The sequence below is a fragment of the Sciurus vulgaris genome (genome assembly GCF_902686455.1).
Source record: "Sciurus vulgaris genome assembly, chromosome: 7".
Taxonomy (NCBI): Eukaryota; Metazoa; Chordata; class Mammalia; order Rodentia; family Sciuridae; genus Sciurus; species Sciurus vulgaris.
The window spans coordinates 8,867,045-8,875,842 of NC_136467.1; positions in this window are offsets into that span (position 1 = coordinate 8,867,045).

The window sequence follows — 8,798 nt, forward strand, 5'->3', positions numbered from 1 at the left end:
AAGATGGCAGGCTTTCCATTTGAATTTTACACACACACACTCACACATACTCACACACACACTTTGTAACCATGACCCATCCTTTGGCCCAAGCTAAGCTCCCCTCTCAAACTGCCAACATGATGTTTCTAAAAACAACAGTTCTTGGCTAAGAATTTTTGCAGGTGTTCATGTGCATGTGTGAAATTCCTCTTTACTCCATTTTTAAGCAGGCTATTTGAGTCGGATTTCAAGTCCACTTTGTGGACCCTGGTGTCTGTCTATCCCCATAGAAGAGAGTACTTTTCCAAACTTTCCAGCCATTCCTAGAGAGGAAAGAGTTAGAAGACCAGCAACATTATATAACACATCTCCTCATGTAACCTCCAGGCCTCGTTGTCTCCCGGGCAGTTTGCATGGTGTAATAGTGATCAGCAGCCGCGTCCTCTACACCCCTCAGCCTGGTTCTTCAGATGTTCACTCAAGGACATCCACTCACTGCCACTCATCCAGTCACTGCCTCCACGTCGGTCACTCTTCCCGATGTGACCTGCAGGGCTTTCCTGGGAAGCAGAGGGACCAGACCCTCGTCACTTGACTCCACCTCCCTCCCTCTAGAACCCATTGTCCAGGGGAGCCCTGAAATGGCAGCTGTCTCCCTGTGCAGCTCCCACCACATGCCAAGCTGATGCTCAGCTGTGCCCTCCTTCAGCCTGGTTCCACCCGGGGTGTCCACCCAGCCCAGGCGCCCCTCTACCCTCACCTCAGGAATCTGATGAAGTACTCCCGGAGCCCCCCCAGTCTCCGCCTCTGATCCTCCTTTGTACCCCACATTTTAATTCATTTTTTCCTGCCTCTCTCCCCCGTTAGACTGGAACTTCTTTCAGGGAGCCATTTCTCCTTGTGTTCCCTAGTGCTAAAAAACTTCCTGAAACCAGTTAAAGGCTCAGTATGTGCTCACTGAATTAATGAAAGAACAAGAAGAAATTGAACATGTGCTCTTCAATTCAACCAGGAAAATATGACAGAGGAGCCCTGCACACAGTTCAGCTACTTATCCCACAGTTTTCAATAAAACTCTCAGAACAAGACTAGTATCTCTCATTCGCTTTCTCCCCATTCCCTTACGACTCGACAAATGCTCCATAATTTGACCCTTTCCGTGACTCCTTTCTGTCTGCCATGTTCTAGATTCTGCACTCCTTGGAAGCTGGTTGTGAGGCCTTGTCTTTCCTTCACTTTAAGGATGTACTTAGTTACCCGTTTGTGCCGGTTACTAGAACTAGATGGGGGGGGGGGGGGGGGGGGCTGGGCTGGTTGTTTTTTTTTTTTAATCTTGTTTGGCTTGTTGGTTTGTTTCATTTGTTTGGTTTTCTACTGCTGATTCATTCAGTTCTCACGATGACCTCCTGAGGGGACACCAACACCCACGCTGTGGTAGAGGAGCTCAAGTACCTTGCCCAAAGCCCCCCAGCCAAGTGGAGCTGAAGCTGGCATTTCGGCCTAGGGCACCATACTCTGAAAATGTGCCCTTTCACTCCATGTCTGGGGGGACACAGAAATACTCAAAGATGGGTTCTGATCATACATTCTTTCTGCAATAAATCTGTTATCTTGACAGACCTGAAGTATTTTTCAAACCACAAGACGGTCCATCAAAATGAGTGAAGTTCATGTTGGATCAGAGATCAAGACAAAGACACACCTGGCTGTAAATTTAAATCCTGAGCATCCTGAAGTCCTTCCGTCACCATGGACACGTTTCCCGTGCTTCTGAATTGTGAACCCCACAGATGGCGAGTCAGAAGGAGCGTCTGGGGGCTGCGCCCGGGAAGCCCAGAATCGCAGGCATCACCTCCGCTGGCTGACTGCAGTTCTCGGCTCTCTTGACAAAAACAACTCTCATTTTCAAGAATAGAAGGGTTAGGGGGTTTTTATATTTTCTTACAAGAAATTTCCATTCATTGGCTTCACATTTTACTTTTTATTCAAAAGCACAGCGTGTTTGTATATTGAAAATTTCCTAGGAACGTGAGAACCACTTGTTCACACTCTGAATCATGTTTTACTCTGACTGGGTGAACGGCGAGCATCCCCAAACTCTTGCTAGAGAGTCACCGAAACCTTCTAGATCAAAAGGAAGTGATCAGTAAAGACCTTCTCTGATTCTCAATCCGTCTGTAGGAAATGGAAAGTAGAGAGTCTACGATTCTAAGTATTAGCCTCAGATTCAAATAACAACCTGGCAGAAGAAAAACAATCAATCTGAAAGCCATGCTCCTCGGTCAGAATGAGGTTTGAGGCCCTGGTGCTTGTATACTTTTGGAGTTTCTCTATAAAAAAAAAAAAGAAAGAAAAGAAAAGAAAAGGCAAGCTTACACATACAAATTTAAAGAAAAGGCAAGCTTACAAATACAAATTTAATCATGAGCACAAATATTTATCTAGAATGAGAAATAAAATCACAAATTATTTATTCACTACAAGCAAATCCTCCCAATCATATATTTCTATTAACTGCCCGACATATTTCTCAAGTGCTCCTTTTTCTTCATTTTGTAACTGCATAGTTAAAAATGTTTAAATCACTTCTTCCTAAAAATAAAGATTTTAAAATATTCTCTACACAGAGAACAACAGGTGTTTTCCTCCTAGCTTGACTAAAATTTGGGGTTCCTTTCAACAGTAAAAGTTTAGAATAACTTATTTCAGTTTCTCAGGTCATTATTGGTAATGCCATGTAAAAATTTTCAAATTGTTCTTAGTTATAGAAAATTCTGTCATGTGTTTTGCATAAAGGAAATGTAAAATCTGGAACAAAAATGTCTACAGATTACCTTCTGGCTCCATCTGTTTCAAACCTCGTTCCTCCACTGCACACGTACAGCCACCATTACACCGTCGCGAGGACCTCTTACATGTTGCAAGCCAGCCCAGCAGGCACTGTGGCCAGTAGGAGTCTCTTTGGAAGCCCTCCCACCCCAGAGTAGCTACTCCTAACTCACCTATTCAAGGAAGAGACTACAAATCGCATGAAGAAACCCACTGCTGTAGTGTGAATGTCTGTGTGGCACCAATGTCCACAGACTGAAAAATCCAAGCACCCAAAGTGATGGTATTGGGAGGCGGGGTCTTTGGGCTCAGGAAAGCAGAACCTCACAAATGGGCTTAGTGCTTCAGGAAAGAGGCCCGAGAATGACCTCTCATCCCTTTCAGCAGGGGTGGATGACACAGGGGAGAAGCACCTTCTATAAACCAGAAAAGGGGTCTTCACTAGACATAGAATCTGCCAATGTCTTGATATTGAGCATCCCAACCTCCATAACCCTGAGAATTAGATTTCTGTTGTTTACAAGCCACCTAGTTTTTGGCATTTTGTTATAGCATCCCAAAGAGACTAAGCCACTCAATAAACCCATTAAGTCAATGTTCCCTTAGCCTGGTCCTAAAATCCCCACGGCCACTCCCTCTGGGGCCTTCCAACAGGAGGAGAAGTCAACGTGAAAAGAGACAGCAGTCTTAACTGATGGAATCAAAATACATTTTGGAGATTTTACAAAGTCACATGAGCATGTGAATCCTACACAGATGCTTCCCAAAGCCTTAATGGGGCCTGCATAAGTGAGAGGCCTTGAGCCCCAGCCATTTTGCTTCACAATAAGAGCCACCTCTGGGCTCCCTAATCTTTGAAGCCTTGGTCTTCCATTAACAATCATTGAAAGGAACATGTCTGAACCCTTAAAGGACCCACGTCTTCCACCCAGCCCAAAATCCCGGCGACAGGAGGCCAAACACATGGTAGAGAAGGAAGGCACCAGAACCCATTGGCACCACGTGCTTCGCGTGGGTCCACCTACGTTGGCTCACTTAATTCTCATAGCAGCAGAGCCCAAGAAGTATTCCCCTGCTGCACATCAGGAAAGAGGCTCAGAGCTGCCAAGCGGCCCGGAAAGGCCCAGGATAAGCCACTGAAGGCCTGGCCTTTCTACTGTCCCTGGTAACATATACTCATTAAAGAGAACATTCAAGTATAGAGAAGTCAAAGGGGTAATGTAGGGGTGCCAGGCTAGTTCAGGCACAGGTAAGAGCTGCGGAGTCAGGACCCAGACCCCGGGAGTTGGGTAGGAGCAGGCTTGTGGTGAGCAGCCTGCAAACTCGTTTATTGCAGGAAAAAACCATACATTTTATAAACTTTTTGCCCAATCACAATGTGCCACAGGGGATCAGACCAACAGGCCCCTATACAAGTTCCCTTGGTAACGCTAGGTCAATTTGGGGTAGTTGTTTACATTCCTAGGTGGTTAGAGCAGAATGCTCCTCTCTGCAAATTTATACACTTGAGACATTAACTGCTGCGAGCCAAGAACTAGGATTTCTCCCAACAGGGTAAAACCAATTGTCTAGAGTCACAGTACCCAGACACTCCAAAGCAAGATTTTGGTATATTTCCATGTCTTGCAGGCACAAAAATAGAAAGCATTATATGGAATCAACCCTACTTCTCTCATTATTAAAGAAACATGTGTCCCTTGTAAAAAATATGAAAAATGTTTAAAAGCATAAATAATAAACTAAAAGTCTCCTACACTCATTTTGTAGTATAACAACGTACCACAGGCTGAGTGGCTTACACAATAGAAGTCCAAGATCAAGGTGCTGGCAGGGTTGTCTTATTCCTTCTGAGGACTATAAGGGAAGGTTCTGCCCCTCACTTCTCCCCTGCTCCTGCTCGTTTGCTGGCAAGGTGTGGCCTCTCCTGACTTGTAAAAGTGCTTCCTGCCTGCATCCCCCGATGGCACTGCTCCCATGTGCAGGACTGGGTCTCACTGTGTCCACATTTCCCCTTCTGAGAAAGACACCAGTCATATTGAATTCAAGGTCCTCCGCACTCCAGTAGGACTTCATTCTGACTTCGCCACTTACATCTTCAAAAACCATATTTCCAAATGAGATCACATTCTGAGGACTGGGAGTTAGGACTTCAACAATATCAATTTGGAGTGGGGACACAATTCAACACGTTATACCAACCCAAATCCTATGCACCAAAGAAAATTAACATCAGTGACTTATTTGGCGATTTTGAAAATACTGCCATGAATTCTTTTGACATCCCCCCCCATGATGGTGGGGGCTTTGTCCCCTTTCTCTGAGTTGGCAACTGCTTTGCCCAGTGGTCCTAATACTCAAGTCATCATGGCCCAGGTACTAGACAAGGAATGAAAGAATTTCAGACATTTTCAGTCCCCAGCTATCAAGTCTTATTGAGTCTTATTGACCTGAGGTCCTAAACATCATGGAGTCAAAACAAACCATTCCCACTGGGCCTTGTGAAATCCCACTGCCACAGAACCTGTGAGCACAACAAAATAGTTTTTAAGTATGATGTTTGATTTTATGTGTCAACTTGACTAAGCCATGGGGTGCCCAGATATTTGGACATGCATTAACCTAGGTGTGTCTGTGCAGGTGTTTCTGGAGGAGATTAGCATTCACATCAGTAGATTAAATAAAGCAGATATCCCTCCCCAGTGTGGATGGGCCTCATCCAATCCACTGAAGGCTAAACAAAACAAAATATGGGGTAAAGAAGCATTCACTCCCTCTGCCTGACCTCTTAAGCACAGACATCAGTCTTCCCTTGCCCTTGGACTGGGACTTGCATGTCACTGCTCCTGGTTTTCAGTCCTTTGGATGCAGTTTGGAACTACATCACCAGCTTTTCCAAGTCTCCAGCTTGCAAATGCAGATTAGAGACTTTTCACCCTTTACAATCAGATGAGCCAATTCTTCATAATAAATCACCTATACATAGACACACACATATACTATTGGTTCAATTTCTCTGGAGAATCCTAATGCATCATTTAAGCCATTAACTGAGCAGAGGGAGCTAGTTACACAGCAATCAAAATTAGAAGTATAAAGATTCTTAGTCTTTTTCCTGTGCCTTTAAAAACATATCTCATACTGAATTGAGTCATTAACTTCTTAGATCAAGCGGAAATGATAAATTCCTCTGATTCTGAGATTTTAAGAAATTAAAAAAATAGAGGAGCTCTATTTCTAAACATTATTGTGTGTGCATGATGAATATGCAGAGCCCACCCATGGGTAACCCAGGGACACACAGGTGGAAGACAGCATAAAGCAAAGCTTACTGACTCCAGGGCTGCTAGTAGAACTTTTACTAGTCTTGCCCAACTAAAAGTACCAGAAGTCAAGCAAATTTTTAAAGTATTAAAGATGCAGACAACACACGAAGCTCTTGTTAATGAAACGGATCAACATGCTGCACTATCCAGCTTCAAGTTGTGAGAAAATATTTAGTTCTTATTATCGTTGTATCTCAACCATGCAAATCGTTAAGACAATGCTAACAGATGCTGGAACCAAATCAGTTGTAAGTGACCATCAAAAATGACATTTCTTCTGAAACACGAGGTAAAGTCCATGGAGCAGGAAATACATTATCTGGGAAATGAGGGAAACCTCAAAAGAAGAAGCAGGGATGTTCTGCAGGCCCTTCACCCTGGGTTGCAGAACTGACCAGACCACATGAGGCCAATACCTGTGTTTGGGTCCAAAGTGAATAAAATTTGGTCTTACAAATCCTTATGGATCATGATGTCTCCACTACTGAGTGTTCCATTTTGACTTCTTTTTTGGGGAATAGAAGTCTTCAAGAGAGTATCTGCTGATGAAGAGACAGAATGGTTTATGCAAGGACTTTCCAGTCTAAAAGTAGATGCTGATGCCATGAAGGACAACAGACTTAGTTGGGTATAAGGTTTTTCCCTACGTTTTCCCCTCTAAACCCTATTAAATGTTAAGTGTCTCATGGTCTTGGGTGGAATTTTGTTCCTGTGTATATCACTTGTTTCTCGATGCCTCAAGGCTTATAAGATCTGTTTCCTGCATCCTGGTAATATCAAAATATTGCCATTAGCTTCTGTTATGGTTTGAAGATGAGAAGTCCCACAAAAGCTCCTGTGTTGAGGCAGGAATGTTTGGAGGTGAAGCGATTAAATTGTGTAACTCTAACCCCATCAGTCCATTCTAGTTTGAATGGACTAACTGGGTGGTAACTGTAGGCAGGTGGGGCTGGCTGGAGGAGGCAGTCACTGTGGACATGCCCATCTTCCCTGTGCCCCTTCACCCACTCTCTTTATCTGCTTCCTGACCCCACGATGAGCTGAACAGCTGGGTCCTTCTGCCATGATGTGCTGCCTCATCTTGGCCTGGAGCAATGGACTCAGCTGTCTATGGACTGAAATCTCTGAAACTAGGAACCTCAAATAAACGATCTCTCCTCTGAGTTGTCTTGTCAGGTCTTTTGGTCACAGCGATGCAGAGCTGACTTACACAGTTTCACTTGAACTGAGCGCATCCTTTCGATCTGTGTATTCAAGTACTTTTTCAACTCAGCAAACACTAGTTTACTGAGGTCTTGAACTGTTGCTTGTATTTTCCCATACAAATACCTAAGATTCTTAGGTTGAATCATTATCCTTTCTCCTATGTATCTATGAACTCAGTCAACATTTTCAATCCTTTCCTTTACATTGTGGGAACATTTCTCAGGTTGGTTCTTTAAATTACTGATTTGACCTCCAACAACCTCTCTAATGTGGGTTGGAATTCTGTCATTGTGTTTTTAATTTCCTCTTAATCACTGATTTTTAAACATTTCCACTCACAGATTGAGATACAATGAACTGCTTTCATTTCCTCAAAACTCTGGGCTTCTCTCACCTCTTGGGCTTCACATACAGGGTATTCTTAGGCCCAGAACACCCCGCCCCACCTTACTTCCTCCAGTCGACCCCTGCAATTCCTATGGTCTGGGCTGAGGCACCTCTCACACAGGAAACTGCCATGACTCCCAGCATGCCCAGGGTCCCTGTGTCACCCTGCTGACCTGTTACTGAATGCAGCATGCTGTGCATGCCTGCTCCCTTGTCTGGTACCTCAAAGACGGCAAGGACAAGGGCAATTCCATCCTCAGCCCCTGGCACATGGTAAACACTCAAAAAATGACTCTGCCTACAACATCACTCCCTATCACATCCAGTGGTCTTCTTTACTCCTGGGAATTCTGCTCTTTATGGCTCTCTGCTCTTCACACAGTTGGTGCCAATGGCATCTTTGGGAAAAACAAGTTTCACTTTGAGAAATGTCTTTGTCTAACTGTTCAAGTGCAAGCTCCTGCCAGCCACAGTGATGCACACCTGTAATCTCAGCAAGTTGGGAGGCTGAGGCAGGAGGATTGCAAGTTCAAGACTAGCCTGAGTGGGCTGGGGATATGGCTCAGTTGGTAGAGTGTTTGCCTCGCAAGCACAAGGCCCTGGGTTCAATCCCCAGCACCGCAAAAAAAAAAAAAAAAAAAAAAAGAAAGACTAGCCTGGGCAACTTTGTGAGACCCTGTCTCAAAATAAAAAATGAAAAGGACTGGGGGGTGTCACTCGGTGGTAAAGCCCCTGGGAAAAAAACAAAACAAAAACCTCCCTCCCTTCTCCTGTGTGACAGTGCTTTTACAGGCTCAGTTTCCCCTCTTCCTCAGCCTCCTGCTCCTCCTGACCCTCATCCTGCAACAAAGGAAGTCAACCCAGACCAGTGCCTGCCAACAGACAACATGTCGTCACTGCCCTCAATCCTTTTTCAAGCTACAAAACAGACTGTTGTGTACAATTCCCATCACCCCACCCCACCCCTTGCTTCCACCCACTATGCTCTTGAAGAAGTGGGATGTGACCTGTCCCTGCTGCCTGGGTCATTTCATTAGAAACTTGGAAGAAGTTTCCCCTTCAGTTGGTGCC